General features: G+C 31.0%; 1 long non-coding RNA gene across 3 annotated transcripts; it reads right to left on the bottom strand.

Moving 5' to 3' along the window:
- Nucleotides 1-1,265: 1,265 nt before the first annotated feature.
- Nucleotides 1,266-5,118, bottom strand: LOC134233364 (uncharacterized). 3 transcript variants are annotated; one of them, XR_009984981.1, is made up of 4 exons: nucleotides 4,641-4,826; nucleotides 4,231-4,302; nucleotides 3,291-3,421; nucleotides 1,266-2,583 (listed from the first exon to the last, which is right to left on the bottom strand). It is a non-coding gene; the product is annotated as an uncharacterized LOC134233364 (long non-coding RNA). The 3 variants fall into 3 exon arrangements; XR_009984982.1 differs by lacking the exons at nucleotides 4,231-4,302; nucleotides 4,641-4,826 and adding an exon at nucleotides 5,082-5,118; XR_009984983.1 differs by lacking the exon at nucleotides 4,231-4,302.
- Between the last annotated feature and the right edge of the window lie 11,315 nt (nucleotides 5,119-16,433).

Genomic DNA, 16,433 nt, shown 5'->3' with positions numbered 1-16,433 from the left:
ACAGTAATGATTTTTTTTCTTCAAGCAATGAAAAAAACACTACAATTCAAATATATTATTGTTCAATTTTAGGTCTGCATTAACAGATGATTAACTGATGATTAATAGCTGGGCCCATACCAAGTTTGAACCTGACCACCCCATTTTAGAGTATAGAAGGTAAATTGGAGAAAGTTAAATAAAGGAATTTTAGCAGAGGGGAAAATTTATTTTATCAGAGGTAAAAATTTATAGATGGAGATAATGAATTGGTATTTTCATGTTGTGCAATCATCCTTTCAGCATTGGAATTTTTTTTAAAATATTTGTTTGAAAGAAAACATTTTTCTTTTTTCCAGATAGCACATGCTGTTCATCAGTCAAGGAAACATATACACAGCCTTCTACATATTGTCCAGGACCAGAAGAAGCCAGTGGTGTTTTATAATTGAAAACCTCAGTGACCTCTCTTACAGAATTTTTTCTAGACTTTTGAAATTTTTAACTTTAAAATCACAACATATATATATATATATATATATATATAAATATATATCACAGATTAAAATTGTTAAGCTGTACAAAAAGTTATCATTCCAGGAAAAAATGTTGATGCATCTATACTCACATTAAAAAACATTTTAATTTTTAAATATTGTTTTTGTTTGAGGGGATGAGACATTAGTGAAGGAAAATTATTTATTTTCACTCTACCAAATCATATATATAATTTTAAAAAATGATACATGTTTTGATTTTCATGTTCAACTTTATCTTTTTATGAGAAAAACAACAACAACAACAACAAAACATGAAAGTGTGAAAAAAAACCCTTGCAGGGAAAAACAGTTGGGATATGATGAGAGTTTCATACTCATGCAGATTTTATTTTATAGTTTTACCAAGAATTGAGAAAAAAAAGTAAGAAGATAAATGACAATAGAGAAAATAGAGAAAACATTCCATGAATTTTTTAAAAAACCTGAATAAATCCATTTGATTTTTTTTTTTTTTTTTTTGTCTGTTAACAAAAACACCCTTTTTGAAAAGTCGATTATCCCCCTTTAACCATAGATTATTTTTTCAAAACACAAAAACAGGAGTTGTGTATTCAGTATAGAATGGGGTGGAAATGTAAAAGATTTAAATTTTATAAGGTATAGTGATCAATGGTATCCCTCATCTTTTTTCTGTATTATTTAAAAAATGAAAGATGATTTTTTTAACTTTTATAAAAGTTACATGTTATCTAAAATTACATTTAAACTTTGCTAGACAAAAAGAAAACTACCAGGAATTTTTTTTTTTTTTTAAAAGATCTCATACTATCAGAAAATCACTATATCAATTCTAAGATTTGATTAGACATCAGTTTGTTATAAGACTGCAATTTATCTATTGTTGTGTATGACAGAATATGAAAGAGATGAAGGGGAGAGCTTTTGACTTTTTTTTTTTTTTTCCTTCAGCATAGTTTAAAATATATATTATACAGGTCTTTTATCTATGTAGTGAATATAGGATTTTTACAGAAACCCAAGGTATTACATAGTAATAGTCATATAAACAGATTTGAACATTGTACATTTGATTAACATTTCATTCCTATCCTAAGAATTTGCACCTAATTTTTATAAAGTCTATAAGTTATTACACCATGTTTAAGTTATTGCATTACAGGACTCAAATCAGTAATCTCAATAATTAACTTTTATGCAGGAGTAAATGATCCAAAAAAAAAATAAAATCTATAGAAATATCTTATTGATTCTTCATCTGTGTACTTATGATGTGAAGTTTGTAAGTTACAAATTATTGTCAAAGAAGTCATCTCAATAATCTTATGCTTTGACCTTGACAAATTGTCCTAAACAACAAAGTGTATTACTCTAACCTGTTCTGTGTAGTAAGCATGAAGTCTATGGGATGATAGAAATATTCAAGATATTATTAAACCACAGATCAGGGGACACTTACATCTTTATGGGGGTCCAATTGAGACCTATTAAATTCAAAATTAAACATGATACATACACAAACAAAATATATTTACCATTCCCAGGAAAGTTAAATAAATACATTAAATCCAGTATCTGAATATCTGTGTAATTTCTAGGGGGTGTTGTAGAACTAAGATGAAAAGTAAAAGGTTTAAATGTGTAATTCCCATACATAACAACAGTCTTCAACATGAATTGGTAAAAAATAAAAGTCAGCTATAGATACTTTGAAGTTGGTGAGAATTAATTTTTAAAGAGTTCATGCTATTAGCATGATTAGAAAATCATGTTCTCAATACTTGATTTGACTAGATCTCAGTTTGATAAATGATTACACTTTATTCATAGTCAGTGTCTGACAGTAAAATGATACAATCCTGTTACTTTGTCATCCTGTAAACCACAGTCTATAATAATACTGGTTAAATTCGTTGGAAATCATATTTATCTCTGTGCTTCTTAAATCCTCCATCCGTCTCCTGTTTGATTTTCTTGTTTCAGTGTTCCAAGAGAGGATATTCTGTTAGTCTTTGCATAATCTGATAGTCTTTCACCATTCTGAGAGTAGATATAGATCATTTCCATAAGCCCTCACTAGAGAATCCTGAAAAAAAAAAAGTCTTAGTTAAAATTTTTTAATGTAATATAAGCTTGATTGAAATCTAAATATAGACAAAAAGGGTATAAATACAAGTTGTAACATAAGATTTTTATGAATAAAGTGTCATGCTCCAAGGTATTATTTTTATAAACAGGAGAAGGTTTACACCAGTCCCATACACTCAAAAGAAGATCTTGGGTAGTAGAAACACCAGGGAATTTTATTTCCACACAATCAGATTATCTTACATCAGTTATAAGGTTACAGTCTTTATACATAGTTAAGAGGGTCATTAAGATTTCTTTTCTGGTCATCCTGATGTGCTACATTATAGTATTCTTTCCCTGTGATATAATGTTAATATTAAATGGGAAATTCAGAATTCATCAGCAATTGGAGTCAGAACTTGCTATCTTTACCAACTATGATATGCTATCTTCAGCTGTTAACTATCATTTGGCAAAGAAGAATTTCATACATTTTAGTTTAAAAAATTGATCATGCATTTTTGTATATCTCTTGAAATGGAGCTCTTCTTCTTCTTCTAAAGGAGATTAATATAGTTTAAACATGACCATGACCACCAAGCCCTGTTTATTTAAAAAATCATATATCATTTACTTATCAATTCCAAAATATAAACATGCATATGTAACAAAAAAAATAAATAAATAAATAAAAGTTACAATTGTATCTCATTGAAACTTTACCTTCAAGTTTGTGTGTTTCTATGTTGATTGACAAACTGTGTATTTCCAAAGGAAGACCAGCAGCCAGGCTTCACATCATAGAGAATGGATTATAGATGGTTAGGAACAAAACATATCTTCCAGGTTGAGAACTGTATAGAAAATAAAACCATTTTGTTAATATGACAGAGTACTGTGTGAAACAATGCATGTTTAAATACAACATGTACAATGCCAAAAAAAAGTTCATGAAAATGTTTGTTTTTAATCTCAAAACAAATTGTTTTTAACATTAACTCCAGATGAGAAAAATTCATCATGTTATCTTTAGATAATAAAAAAAAAGCACAATTACTGTATTGATATCACAAATAAAATGATTATCAAATTAATTATTTAGTCACTAAAAGATTTTTTATTAACAACAGATTCAATTTTGTTTAATATCTGTCAGTACTGCATACAGAAAAATACATCTTTTTTAGCATCATCACAGTACAACATGTAGTCCTTCATTTTTTGAAAAGCTCATTACCAAGAAACAAAAGTGAAAATGAAAATATATGTATGCCATATATCCCACATATTTAGAATCAAAACAAAAAGTAAATAACTTAGGATTAATCTTTTGTAATTTCCTCCTTTTCTCTTATTAGATTCCTAATTAATATCTCTTTGATCACCATTTAGTAAGTCTGAATTCCATGGCCATGGGTAACATACATAATGAATTATGAAATTATATAATTTATACAAAAGGACTTAATAATATTCTGAAGATCCCTTAATCATGTGTTAATATATTTTAGGTTAAATAAGGGTGTGCTTATATGAATGTAAGTTAGAGATAACAGATCACATAAGTATTACACAGTAATTAAATTAACCATATAATCATGCTGAAATGCAAAGATGACCTTCATAGGAAAATGTAAACAAATAAAAAACAAGATAAACTTACCAGAGATATCCAACTATATGCCCAATAAGTCTATCCATTAAATAATCCAGTGAAATAACATCTCAGCTGATCCTGAAAAAAAATCATACAATTCAGTGATACACATTTAACCTCATTTTACAATGTAAGTAAAGCAAAGTAATTTACAGACAAAAGGGATAGAAATGTAAAAGATACCATGTATTTTATCAAAAATATAGAGAATATTTTTCTGATTGAAATTCAATATCATAGAATGACCCATCATAGAAATATTAAATGCATTCTGAGTTACATGCAGGCTAAACAAGTGTAAATCACATGAAATGAGGATAAATACAGTATTGATTTTTCAAAACAGAACTTTACATAATTATGATTAAATGCAAAGATGACCTTCATAAATGTAAACAAAACAAAGACAAACTTACCAGAATTATCCAATTATATGCCCAATTAAATAATCCAGTGAAACAACATCTCAGCTGATCCTGAAAAAAAATCATACAATATTCAGTGATACTCAATTTAACCTCATTTTACAAAGGAAGTAAAGCAACAATTGACAGACAAACAGGACAGAAAAACATGTTTAAATGTAATGCAAAATAATATCTCTTATATATGGATACCTATACTCTAATCATATTAAATGTCATTTGTAAAAATGTATCTTTTAAAAGACAGATTTATTTGAGGAGCGACTTTTTAAATGATAACATGAATAGCACGCCATACTTTCAGCACATGACAAAAACATTTTCTCAAATTACACAGAAATGGGTCGTTTAGCATACCTGACATTAAACATATAGGTGAGGGATAACATAATTACAATCATAAACAATGTGAAACAACTTTAAATGACCTACACGATGGATTACAAACCTTTTTCACTGGGGTAAAATCCTGCCGAGATTCGACAATGGCGGCCTTATTTACATAGAAAATTACGGCGTACTTGGAGACATAAAATTTTTTAAAAAAGTGACCTGGTGTTATAAACTTGAGACATACAAGTTTCTTGTTTTTTACCCACAAAAAAAGGTAATCTTTATTGAATACACAAAACGTTTCTTTTGAGTATTAAAAAAGATCCTCTTTTTTCTAAAGATACAATCGTTTCTTTGACTGTATTTTAGAGAAAAAAAAAAGATCTTTTTTTTTCTTAGACACATTAAGTTTCTCTTTTCAGCTGTATTTGAAAGCATCTTTTCGAAACAATTGGGTGGTCCTTAAAAGGACCGTTGGGTTTAAAAAACACTTTTTGGTTAGTTTCTGCATTTTGTTGATTTTTTTGGTTTTTTCGTTGATTTTGTTGATTTTTTTGGTTTTTTCTGGAATTTTGTTTTCAAGGTCCCTACGCCAGGAGCTGCTGGACCAAGTGGCCTACCGACTGGTTGTCATCATCATCATCCGAAGAAGAACTATCTTCTCTTTGAAACTCTGACCTCCGGGAGAGGGGAACGGGAACACGGATCCCGTTCCTGCAGAGGGGGCAGCCCATCCCCTGTTCAACCACCCGCGCCGTACACAGCAAGCAGGAAGGCCGCTGGAGACACCGGCTGCAACAGTAATTATTTTCTTGGTCCTCTTGCATACACAAACTGCAATATATTCTCTCGACGCGGGCCCGGAACCCCCAGGTAGGGATCCGTCCCTGGTTCCGGGCTCTGGTCTGGGGGGCCGGAGCAGCAGCAGCACCACTAACAGCAGAACTGGATGACGGGGGCGGCGAACGGGATTGTTGCCTTGGTCTTCTTCGGATCCTGGTGTAGGGGGTACTTCTGGTCCTGCTCTGTGGCCGCTGGGCAAGTTGCACTCTGACCATATTGTATCGTGAGATTTCCACCCCATTGTCAAGTCTTCTCACAATGACAGTCGTCTCGATGGAAATCCCCGGAATCATGTAGAGCTCCTCATGAAAAATTGGGTCGGACATCTTGTTCTTCTTTCTTCTTCTTTTGTCTGTTACCAGAAAATCAGTCAGGAAAGAATGGCACTGAAACCACGGTGGGGCTGTATTTATTTACAATAGCAGACGATTCTTCAATCGCGGCAAAACATCAACAATTCAATCACGTGATTAAATGTGATTGGCTAAAAGAAAAAAATCGCTTTTGGTCATGTGATCAAAAAGACCCCCAGCACAGTGACAAAGCAAAATTGAAGTGGGGAAAAGGCCGAACCCGAGTGTATCTATGACGTCATATAATAAACATAACAGTGATATTTACATGATTTTTTATTTTCTTAAAAACTAAAGAAAAAAATTCTTAAACTGTAAAAAATCCTCCTCTAAAAATAGTATTTTGTATATGATATTCATTGCATCCAAGGGGGTGTGGGGGGTCTAGTCATTCGTAGATTTTGAGGTTTTAGGTATTAAAAAAGTCACTGATTTCTTAACCTATGTGTGAAATTTCCCAGGTATTGAAATACATACTTTCTCCATCGCATCTATGTTCTATCACAGTAAAATTTTTTTTTATTCTCATTTTTATAGCCCACGCAGGTAAAACGTATATTTGCACAAGGTCCCTAAGTATTACCTGTGTACATAAACAAAACGTAGGTCTATCGTATTTTTGCACACGGCCCCTAAGTTTTTGCACACGGCCCTCTTTACAGGTGATGCAACAGGTATATAAAGCCTAGGTATTTTTGCACACGGCTCATAGCAGGTATATAAAGCAAAAAAACTGTCAAATTTGATCATTCTGCGTGAGCACTGAACACAGGTGAAATAGAAGCAAGGATGAATACTTCAGAAAATTCCCAGTATTATGTGACACCTGAAGGATACGTAGGAGCTCCCATGACAGAGACAATAAGGGATGCCATGGAATTGGATTTAAATTTGGACATGATTGAGGACATGAATAAAGAAGAAGATATGGGCATTTTAAACACCACTTTAGACGGAATTGTGAACATGTTATCTGCTCTGGATAACAAACTGAATGATATGAACACCAAGATGAATGATGTGGATAACAAGGTAAATAAAATGAACACCAAGGTGAGTGCTCTTGAAAACAAGCTGGATAAACTGAAATGTTACAACAGCCGTCGATTTTGTTACATGAGTGCACAATTATCCCCAATCACAAAGTCATTCAGGGGAAAAACAACAAAAAGGAAAGAAGAAGGAGGAAACATTGACCAGAAAAAAGAAGAAGGGACCCAGGGCGGATCAGGAGAGAGTCAGAAACAAATGGATCCATGCTATGTAATGGTAAAAGACATAGAGAAAAAACCTAGGGAAACTAAAAGGAAAAGACCCCTGACCATAGAGCCTTTGGAGGATGAGGAATTGCTGATGCTTCCCCTGCGAGAGCTCAAGCGTCGTTTGCAGGGAATGACAAAGGAGGAGATGAAGAAACTCAAACAAAAACGCAGGACATTAAAAAATAGAAGCTACATGCAAAAATCCAGATCAAAAAAAAGAATGCAACAGGGTCAGTGTATTGGAGAAAACTACTAGATGATTAATTTGGAGGGTATTTTGGATTAAAAGACAAGCCTGATAAATGGTTGTATGTATTTTTTGTTAAATTTGTAAATTTCTTTTGTTTATTGGGAATAAAAATTGAAAATCAAAATCTGTGTTAGTTTCACTTTTTGTTTCTTGGAAATGAGGTTTTCCAAAAATGAAGCTAGACTGTGAATGCGTGACGTCATAATCACATTCTTGCAATGTTTTTTGCACACGGCGCATTTTTTACCTGTATAGTCAGCAAAAAAAAACGTAGTACCTACGTATAGTGTAAACAACCCCGTATTTAAGGGGAATAGGTTAGGGTTAGTTAGGGGGGGGGTTAGGGTTAGGGTTAGTTAGGGCTAGGGGGTTAGGGCTAAGGGGGTTAGGGTTAGTTAGGGTTAGGGTTAGGGTTAGGGGGGGGATAGGGTTAGTTAGGGTTAGGGTTAGTTAGGGTTAGGGTTAGTTAGGGTTAGTTAGGGCTAGGGGGGTTAGGGTTAGGGTTAGGGTTAGGGTTAGGGTTAGCACTCCACTCAGTTGACCCATTTTTGAACCTCATTTGCATAAAAAGTGCACTCAGTTGAACCCCCCGGCTAGGCTGCTTATACTACTCACGTTATTTTACGATTTTACGTTATGAAAATTCATGAAGTTACGCACGCGTACAATGTACGTCAAAGTAAATATTCCAAGTTTGTCGTGCGATATTTTATACATTTATACACAGAAATATATATCATGTTATACATCAAATGAAAGAGAAAGAAAAACTCTACAAGAATCAATAAAAAACTGAAAATGTCAAAATTCATCGTTAAGGGAGGTTTTTGCTTGGCGCGTCACAAATTATACAACATTATATATAAGGCGTTTTTGGCACAGACGCGTGGGATCTTATATGTTCTTAATGTTCAGTTTAGGAGATAAGGCACCTGCACATTTTCAAGTATATATCAACAAAAAATACCTGTCTTTTCTAAATGCACCTATACTAAGGATATCTTCAGAAATAGGTTGATAGTCATTTTAAGCTTCCATAATGATGTTGTAGGAGGATATTTGACCACGAAATGTGCTGTGCTTTGTGTGAGATGAAAGCGTACACCTGCTAACAATTTCTTAAAACCACAAGACGCGGTAGGAGACACTATGTTTTCTTGAAAGCTACAACAAAAACGATAACATATTGTTTATCGCCGCCATGCACATTCAACATGTTTGACTTGTAAGGCTATTTGTATAGATATTCTATTTGGTTTTACTTCCCCTTGTAGTGTCAGGTATACTGAAAAGTTTAGGCCTTTATCTTTGATGTTCTTATTGTTATTTAATTTTAAAAGTGTTAAATTTTAAATCATTACTGGTTGTTAAAAACGTAAAAATTCAATGATTACATTTTCCAAAGCGATTTTTACCATATTTCATCATTTTCGATATTCGCAATTTTATGACATACTAAGTACGCATTTTCTAATTAGTTTTAAATTTACATACATGTAAAAAATATATTACATAACAATATAAGAGTAATAGAATTCGGCAAATGACGAAATACTCATGATTTCCATTCATGAGGGAATTTTTTTAGAATTGCCCTTTAAAATTACAAATCTCAAGCTTTGATATATTAGAAGGAAGTAAAGGAAACATGCACGCTGTCGTTCGTGAGCTGCTAATCACATAAAGATACCAATATTTCTTTTTTATTAATGGTTAATATGAGAACTTGATACTAGTTATATTATCGTGAAAATGACTCTTCCAAAAAGTATGAAACCTGCATGAACATGTTTTTTTACCTGAGAGATACGATTATGGTCATGATATATATTTGTTACTACAACTAAAATTGTGTCATATTTGAAAATTAAGTGTGTAACAGATATCGGTAAAAATAATATTTTTAATATAATTACAAAATTGTAAACTTAGTATTTACTGCCACCCATTATGTTTAAAGGTTTCAATAATATCATAACAATATGTTGATAAAATGCAATTGAAAAGATTAAAACAAGAGTCATCTTATTAGCATGCAAGATTTAAAATTAAAAAAGTAACGGTAAATACAATATATAACATTTTTGAAGAAGTTTTCCCATTATATCACAAAGAACTATATGCGGTATTAACCAACATTTGCCCCCCAAAATCAAACTTTGATGGAGTAATATTTAATTAAGTCCTTAAACAGGGGAGTATATGCTGAAAAAGCACTGAATAATTTCATAAGTAATGACGTCATATTTTTTAAAAATGACGTAAATTTCAGTTTTTTATGAATTTTGCAGAAAAATGTACATATTTCGTCGATATTTTAAATAAAAGTCACCGAGCGCATGTGTATTCAGGATAAATATTTTGATATAATGTGTAGAATGATAATATCAATGAAATATGTCAATTTCATTAACACACATTTAAAATTGTAAAGCTTAAATTGTTGAAATTTTGTCCATTTTGTCCTCTTTCTGAAAAAGGATATAAAATCGGACTAGTTTGTGACGTCATAAAAACAGAAATTGTGAATACACTGCTCTGGAACTATAATATTTTCTGTTAACTTATATTTCTCGTGAATTCAGCACATTTCATATTTGATTTTGTGGGGGCAAACATATGCAATACACCGCATATAGTTCTTTAATATTTTTATCCATATGCCCTGAAAAACAGCCGAATCACGCCGGAAACAGTTATATTCCACCGGAAACAGTTATATTGCCCTCCCGAACACAGAAATGTTCCCTCGCGTGCAATCATTCTGCATATTTATTACCTCGGGTTCGAAATTCACAGAGGCAGTTGCTAAGCAAACGTAATCAGTTTCGCGAGAAATGAAAAAAGTCGGGACAACGTCTGCGATTTGTTTATTTGAATTCAGAGGAATTAGATATTTAATTGAGGAGAAAAAATTCTCAAATACAACAAAGGTTATCAACACAAGTGTCAGTATACTGAAAACCTTCTACCATGAAAAAGGACGGGATATTTCGGAATTATGCTCAACGCACATGTGTTCATAGTGTTCAATAGATATGTTCGATGATCGATTAGGGTTTAATATTTAAAAATGTTATATACCATATATTACATGGATTACAAAAGATTTGATGAGGCATGAGGAACTTTTATACCTTGGGGCAAATATTCTGTGGCCCTCGAAGCAATGTAAAATATGTATACTGTACCCCTTGTTTGATTATAAATCTAAACGTAGCTTAATTTGAAATAAATTGCATTTTTATGAAGCTAATTTTAAAAAAACCAATACAATAAGAGTGTACGCGGGCCGCCAGAGGGTATATATATATATATATATATATATATATATATATATATATATATATATATATATATATATATATATATATATATATATATAGTCTACTTTTTCAAATCAATACTTACTTTTAAACATGGGTTACAAAAGATTTGATGAGGAGCTTTTGCAGAGTGGACGAAAAGGATTTTAGCCTGCACGTATCTTGTTCTTTGCTGCTTAGTTTTATGATTTTGATCGTAAACATGATATATTTTATATATAAATCTGATATAACAGTCTTGCAGATACTAACTTCTTTCACCATGGTACCTTCATCTGAAGGTTGATTTTTTTAAAAAGTTTATTTATGATTATAAATCTTTTTGATAAACATCTTGACTGAAAAATGTGTACAGATGGAATTTATACGTCTACCTTGAATTTAACAAAACATCTCATCAGCTCACCACAAAACCGACATCACTTCCATTTGAAAAAAAAACTTGGAAGAGCACCACAAATGTAAGTAAAGTACATGAAATCTTTTAATGGACGCTCAAAAGAAATAAATCAATTTATAACTAAGCATTGTTTGCCTTTTTGAATGGCACTTAAGATAAAATCCTTCTATTTCTTGATGTATATCGTCGATTCGTTATGTTATGGCACCGGTGTGTAATTTTGTCGCCGTAAAACATCGCCATGCAGATTTTTGAACCATAATACCCTTTTTGTAATTTGTTTTTTTTTGTCGTGGGATTTTGTTATGTCACGTGCCATTCGTAGAAACCATTGATGACAAGTGGCACAAATCCTTATTATAAATCCAATACACATGCATTGAAAAACTAATACTTACTGCTTTATTGAAATAGGGTTTACACAAGAAAGTCAGGGGAATATCCGACATTTTTTCAAATATTGCCCTACGTCATGAATACTGCTTCCCAACTTATATATTCCAAACTCTAATTTAAATCAATATTTATTTACTCGATCCGATCGTTTTTTATTGTTTTTTTCTGACTTTCCAACTTTGCAAAAATTCTTAACACACGTGTTTATAGAGCATAAACCCGGTAAGAAAACTGACTATGTTTTTTGTTTTTTGTTTAATTTAAAAAAGAACGAGTTCGTCTGTGGGGAAGAAATTTTAAAGATTCGTTGATTATTTTCATTAAAATTAGTTTTGTAGCTGCATTTAAATATGTACATGTACATCCATATGATAATTTTTTATTGGATTTTAATCTAGACTTCAGGATCACGGAGATCAAGGTCCTTCAATAGAAGATCCACCATATGATTATGAAAAATACATGTACATGAATATATTAGAAAAAATGTCCCTGCATTATTTTGTTTTGTTGTTGTTGCTTTAAAAATATTTTTGTGAACTTTTCATAAAAGTGTTAATGTTATAGATTTTTCAGTATTCTGTTTTGATGACTTGAAGTTTGCATGAAAGCCCTAATCCAGTCCAGTCACTAATAATACAAAATGGATGAAGATATAAAATTCTCAAAATTACTGCAAAGAACTAAATTTCAATTTACATATTCTATTTATCTTTTTTTTTTAAAGGAAATTGTACAGTCAGAAAGTGCATTTAAATCGTCGTATGCGGAATTTATGGTAGCAATTAGTAAGAAATAATTAATGTTAATAAATTTCACAGAAGCAAAAATATAAGGAAAATCTAACAGTTAAGACAAAATATCAAATAAATTTAAATTCTTTACCTACTTTTCTCAGTACCATTTTAAGGTTAAGAACTTAAGCATGATCTCGGTTATTGTTTCTATTCCTTATTTATCTATGTATATATCTTTCTATTTTTAGTTCATGAATTATGTATCTTAGTGTAGTCTACTTGTGTGCCAAGTTATATTGAAATCAGACTAAATTTGTAGGAGGAGTAGCATTTTTTTTGAAAGAATTTCACAGAAATTTCTATTTTTAGTAACAATGCCAACACCGTTCGTTGAAATCAAAAACCGATACACAGAATTATGTATCTTAGTGTAGTCTATTTGTGTGCCAAGTTATATTGAAGTCAGACCAAAACTGTAGGAGGAGTAGCATTTTGAAAGAATTTCACAGAAATTTCTATTTTTAGTAACAATATTTACAAAAACCGATACACAGAATTATGTAACAACATTTGTTTGCTTATATTGAAATCACCAAAACTGTAGGAGGAGTAGCATTTTGAAAGAATTTCACAGAAATTTCTATTTTTAGTAACAACGCCAACATCGTTTTTTTTATGTATCTTAGTATATGTGTGCCAGTTATATTGAACAATGATATAATGAGAAATTTCTATTTTTAGTATGTGGAAATAATTCACAGAATTATGTGAATCTAGATATTGAAATCAGATCAAAACTGTAGGAGGAGTAGCATTATTGTTTACATGCCTAATTTTATAAAGTTTTGGTCTCTGACTAGTAGAGCTAAAAATTACCAGTAAAGACAAAATATTAAATAAATTTAAATTCTTTTAAAGATAAAAACAAAACGGTTATTGTTTCTTATTTGTCTTTGAAATAAATTGCAATTTAAACTTTTTTAAAGACTGCCACTTGTTTTACAAATATAGTTAACACAAAAAGTGAGTGAATTTATTACATGCCTAATTTTATAAAGTTTTGGCATCAAATTTCATAAATTTCAATTTAAACTTTCAAAAAGAATTTTTTCAATTTTTTTTGAAAAACTTTTTGTTCATTTTACTTTGTACTTTACAGACCTCAAGCTTGCTTATTTCAGACTTTATATTTACAATTCAAAAACAAGTGACATTGTTTTTTAAAGGAATTTACATGTTAAAGATTATAATCAGGCTAAACTAAAATACGGATAATTTACAAATATAAATCTGAGTAATAAGGTATAATTTTAAAATATCTTCGGGGATATAAATACGGGTTGGTACTATATAATATTCACCATAAAGCCCTTTGGGCTTCTTTTATATATATACAAAAGTTTTACATGGAGCTGGTGATTGAAAAAAATATATAATTGGTATAGATATTCAAGCTTGAATGTGCTCTGTGTTTCCTGAAACAAAATACGCCGTAAAAAAGGATGAAACTTCAATAATTGAAACCATTTCAAAAGTTTTTTTTTTAACAACATGAACAATAAACTGCAATTAGTGTTTACCCTTCTTCACTGAAAAATGTATAAAGACTGAATAAACTCGTCTACGTAAAGCTCACCACAAAACCGACATCACTTCCATTTGAAAAAAAAGAGCACCACAAAACAAAAGTACATGAAATCTTTTAATGAGCTTTCAAAAGAAATAAATCAGTTTATAACTATATTGTATGCATTGTCTGCCTTTCTGAATGACACTAAGATGAAATCTGTCTAGTCCGTGATATATCGTCGATTCACTATGGCACCGATGTAAAGTTTTGTCGTTGTAAAGCTGTGCAGAATTTGAACTATAATGTATTTTTTGTTATTTGCGTCGTTTTAGATTTTCTTAAACGTGTCATGTGACATATAGAAACCATTCATGATAAGTGCCACACATCTTAATTCATGGCAAAATAGAGATTAATAAATGCTCTCTTTGTGAAACGTTTCTTTTTCACTAAAATGTTCATTGTGCATAAGTGACTCGTGTCAAATTTTATAAATGCAATACACAGTTAAACACTTAATATACTATCTGTTGTATTGACAAGGGGGTTCACAAATGAAATTCAGGGGATATCCGACTCGACCTAATCGTCATACGTCATGAATACTGTTATTAAAAATACAGCTTCCAAAATAAATTGATTTTAATTAATATTGGTTCCTTAGTTAAAAACAAGGAAAATTAACAGTAAGAATTAATTACATGTCTTACAAACTTAACAATTACAATGATGAATATATACTTTACCAACTCGATCAGATGGTTTGAGTGTAAATTTTGATTTTTTTTCGATACTGTACATTGTGAAAAGGTGTTTATAATGGCGTAAATACGATATCAAAACTTGATAGGTATCTCTTTTGATTAAATCTGTACCAAGAGAGAGGATTTTGTAAAATTTACTGATTATTCTTAATAAAAATTAATTCTATTTTTGCGTTTAAAGATTCATATCCATAATATTCAATTTAATTTAATACTGTTGACTTCAAGATCGATCACGGTAGTCCTTCAATATAGTCGATTCCTTAAAAAAGAAACAAATATTTATTATTTTTTTAAAATTGACCCTGCATTATTTTCTGCTTTTAAAAATCCAAATTCTCAGTTTAATGCTAAAGACTTATTTTCAACTCTCAAAATTTAATTATCATTTTTTTAAATAAGGAAATTATACAGTCATGAAATGCATATTAATGATCGCATGCGGAATTTATAGTAGCAATTAGCAAAAAATGGTTAATATGAAGCAAAAATAATATGAGGAAAAGCATACAAGATCCCCTAGTCCTCAAAAGTCTTAAGAATAAGTGATGTTCTGTACTAAAATGTTGAATTCAAGAAGACCAAAATTAATTTTTGCTTTATGATAGTCTTGTTAACTAGAAACTCAAACATTAATATCAATAATAAGTAAAACATTATACAGGCAATTGATAATCTTACTTGCATGTAATTCTAAGTCTTGGTTCTTCAAACTTTATTTTATTATCTAAATTCGCTTTTTACCTACCCCACTTATTTCCATATTCACTGATTATGACTTAGATTATTTCTATTCCCTAGTTGTCTTATTGGAAATCTGTATTCATAAACTTAGCAGCTTCAAATTCATTTTAATCCGTAATTTCCTCTGTTTTATTTCAATAAAGAACTCATAAATTAATTGGATTTTTTTCTGTGAATGGAATTACACTAGTTTCACATTTTTGCAATACGTATTCTAGATTTGTGAATGAAGCCTACATATATCTGCTATGATCTGATATACAGAGGAATCGTTGAACAGTTCGGTTGTATATTTGTAGAGATACCAACATAAAAGGAAAAGGCCCAACCTCTGTATTAATTTTTGTTTCCTAATTGCGAAATAAATTATCAACGATTTGTTGATTGAAATATGGTCTATAGACTAGCAAAGAATTAATTAACCACATATAAAAAATTCTGTAAAATGTACGTTCCTGTTTATTAAATATCATAATGCTGTTCCGGTCAATAAACAAAAAAATGTTTGCTTTTTATCCAAAGAAACGTAAGAAGATTCGTCAAGACATGGCAGGTCGGAAAACGTAGTCAATATTTTGTCAATCAAGTAAGGTCACTGTGGAAATCTCTCATCCAATCACGCTTCACTTGCTCCCAGTGCAACACATGGGAGGGCTGGGCGCAAAATTAATAAACCTTGACAGACCACGTGTCTCTTCTCCTACACTATATGAATATCGTACGCTCTCGGAAACTTCATTCAACCTCTCAAAAGGTAACAAAGAGACTGAAAGTCTTTTCAGTAATATACTACATGTACATATACA

Source organism: Saccostrea cucullata, unplaced genomic scaffold, assembly GCF_032062105.1.
Source record: "Saccostrea cucullata isolate Sc308-1 unplaced genomic scaffold, CSIRO_AGI_Scuc_v1 ctg636, whole genome shotgun sequence".
In the NCBI taxonomy this organism is placed as follows: Eukaryota; Metazoa; Mollusca; class Bivalvia; order Ostreida; family Ostreidae; genus Saccostrea; species Saccostrea cuccullata.
Note: the sequence above shows the minus strand (reverse complement) of the source record. Positions and strands in the feature narration are given on the sequence as shown.